This window comes from Phyllostomus hastatus, unplaced genomic scaffold, assembly GCF_019186645.2.
Source record: "Phyllostomus hastatus isolate PE091 unplaced genomic scaffold, TTU_PhHast_1.1 phas_contig_196, whole genome shotgun sequence".
NCBI classification, from domain to species: domain Eukaryota; kingdom Metazoa; phylum Chordata; class Mammalia; order Chiroptera; family Phyllostomidae; genus Phyllostomus; species Phyllostomus hastatus.
Genome location: NW_025333709.1, coordinates 9,102,811 through 9,105,959, shown reverse-complemented (window position 1 = coordinate 9,105,959; position 3,149 = coordinate 9,102,811). Strand labels below are relative to the sequence as shown.

The window sequence follows — 3,149 nt, the reverse complement described above, 5'->3', positions numbered from 1 at the left end:
GATTTTTTTAATGTAGTAACTTAAGACAACAGAACACAGCTATTTGCAATAACATGGATGAATCTCAAGAATACCTACTATATGATTTCATTTATATGAAATCCAGAAAATATGCAAAGTTAGAAATCAAAACAGTACTTGCTTCTGTGGGATAAGGATTAAGTAAAGAGGCACACTGTAACTTTCTGAGTAATTGAAATGTTCTCTACCTTTTTTAGTGTGGCAGTCACATGGGCATATACAATTGTTAAAACTTGTGAAATTGAGTACTTAAGATTTGTGGATTTCTATTATATAAATTGTACCTCAAAATATTTTGGAAACTTCAACACTGAATCACTTCTCGGCCTTTTGGCTAAGATCAAATGTAGTATCTGTTCTTATCAGTTTAAAAATTCAACACTGGATAGTTCTGTCCAGAAAAAGTCCAGCCATTGTTAATATAACGAGAGCATTTTGCATGACATCAATGTAACCCAACAGCCGAGTGGACTGGAGTACACATACATGAACAATGATGACTTCACTGCATTAGTCAGTGGGGGCAGTAGACTCCTTTGAGTGAGCACGTGTACTGTGTGGCCATCACAATCAAAATGACTGAGTAGAGCAATGAATCTGCATAAAATTTTGTGTTAAGCTTGAACTTTCCTCTGCAGAAACTATTCAGATGATTCAGAAGGCTGTAGCTATAGGCAGCTGGTAATTGGCAGCTTGATCACGATGATACACCCTCTCATACATCATGTCTTGTGCAAAGTTTTTTGGCAAAACATCAAATCACCCAGATGACTCCACTACCCTACAGCCTAGATTTGGCACCCTGCAACTTCTGTATTTCCCTAAAACTAAAATCACCAGGGAAGATTTGAAAGGGAAGAGATTTCAGACCATCGATACAATTCAGGAAAATAAAATGGGGCAGCTGATGGTGACTGGGAGAACTGAGTGAGGTCCCCAGGTGCCTGCGTTGAAGGGGACTGAGGCGTCATTGTCCTATGTACAGTGTTTCTTGTATATGTTATCCTGCTCAATAAATGTCCTGTTCTATTTTTCATATGACATGGCTGGATACCTTCTGGACAGACCTTATATATTCCTATTGGCAGGGTGAATTAGTGCAAAAGTATAGGCAGTCAACTTGATCATTTTAAAAGCCTTAAAAATGTGAAAGGACTTTGATCAAGTAATTCTATTTATAGTAATCTCTCATCATGTGCACATATAACATATACATACGTGTGTGCTTACTGTATATTTATGTACGTGTGCATATAAAAACACACATACACACATAGATATCTATAGCATTAGAACCTGCATTTTTGTATTATATATAACATTAAAAAGTGAAGCACCCTCAATGCCCAATGATAAGGGCTTAGTTAAATAATGATACATCTGTACCATGAACATTACTTAGCCATTAAAATAGTTAATGGCAAATAAAAGTCTTGATTAAATGAAGAAAAGAATTTTTAAAACAGTACATGCAATATGGATATTAATTTGACTGCTTTAACAATCACAGTATTTAAACAAAATGGAAGGTTTCTTTTTCCTTCCTGTAATAGCTGCTGTTTAGTCTTGGCAGGCAGGCAGCTCTGAACTAATACAGAGTTCAAAGGCGGAGTCCCAGGTCTCTCCGTCTAGGTGCTCTACCATCCCTGTGGTCTTTTCTGCCACATAATTAAGGGAGAATTGTGCACCCCAGAAGAGGGCCCTCCCGTGGCCATGCTGGCACCACGATCCTGGACTTCCAGCCTCCAGAGCTGTGAGAAATGACCTTCTGCCATTTATAAGTCACCCGGGCTGCGGTGTTCTGTTGGAGCAGCCCGCGCTCAGACACCGGGCACAGCCAGGCTCTGAGTGGCGGCAGAGGGGCAGTGGTGTGTGCAGCTCACAGTCCACGCCCTTGAAAGGCAGCTGCACACCTTCCACTTCCACTCTTTCTGTGGGATGAAATGCAGCTGTGGATAAATAGGTTGATGGAACATAATACAGAGTTCAAAGAAAAAGTATGTATGTGCAATTAGCTGATTTTCAATGAACATACCAAGGTATCAATGGGAAAGGGAAAGTCTTTTCAATAAATGGAGCTGGAACAACCAGAAGGAACTATGGGAAATATGAACCTCAACCTCTACATCGCATCATATACAAAAAATTAATTTGAGATGGGTCAAAACCTAAATGTACAAGCTAAAACCACAAGGCTTCCAATAGAAAATTCAGAAGAATATCTTCATAACCTTGGGTAAAAGTTCCAAATAGATACTTCATTGAAGATGTGTAAATGGGCAATGAATACATGAAAAGATGCCCAGCATCACTAGCCAGCAGAGAAATGTAAATTAAAATTATAGCTAGCATGTCACACCTAATAGAATAGTATGAATTTTAAAAATCTGACAACACTGAAATGTTTGCAAAGAAATGGAGTGCTACACATTAAACAACATACATGTGGGTGAAAGAATAAAATGATGCAATCACTCTATTAAACAGTTGCTGAGCAGTTTATTATAACATTAAACATACACTCACCCTATGACCCAGCAATTCCACTCCTAAGTATTTACCCAAGAGAAATGAAAGCATATAACCACAAAAAAGTCTTGCACAAAAATGTGCATAACAACTTTATTTGTGGTAGTCAGAAACAATCAAAATGTCATCAGTAGGAAAATAAATAAACTAATTCTAGTATATTCAAAAAATGAAACACTACTCAGCAATTAAAAAATGGAGGATATAGGAATAAACAGTCATAACCGACTAGACTACTGATGTAACAACAACATGAATGGGTTTTTAGAACTATAGTGAAGGAAAGAAGCCAGACACCAAGGAATCCATGTCTAATTCCATTTGCATGAAGCCCAAGAACAAGCGAAACTAATGTATGGTGATAGAAATCTGAGTAGTACAGCCTATGGAGGGGAGAACCGGCTGGGATGGGTGGGGCCAAGGGAACATTCTAGGGAGATGGGAATGTTTGTGCTTGGGAGCTTAGTGACATGGGTGCACACATTCCTCTAAAACCCATCAAATTACACACTTAATAGTCGTCTGTTTCCTTATATGCAAATTCACCTCAATAAAAAGTAATCTTTTACAGTAGGCTTAATGAAATTTAGACAGTGAGT

The 3,149-nt window shown here is 38.2% G+C and overlaps 1 pseudogene; it reads left to right on the top strand.

Annotated features, from left to right (window-relative positions):
- Positions 1-335: 335 nt before the first annotated feature.
- LOC123815981 lies at positions 336-457 on the top strand (annotated as a pseudogene).
- The last annotated feature ends 2,692 nt before the right edge of the window (positions 458-3,149 follow it).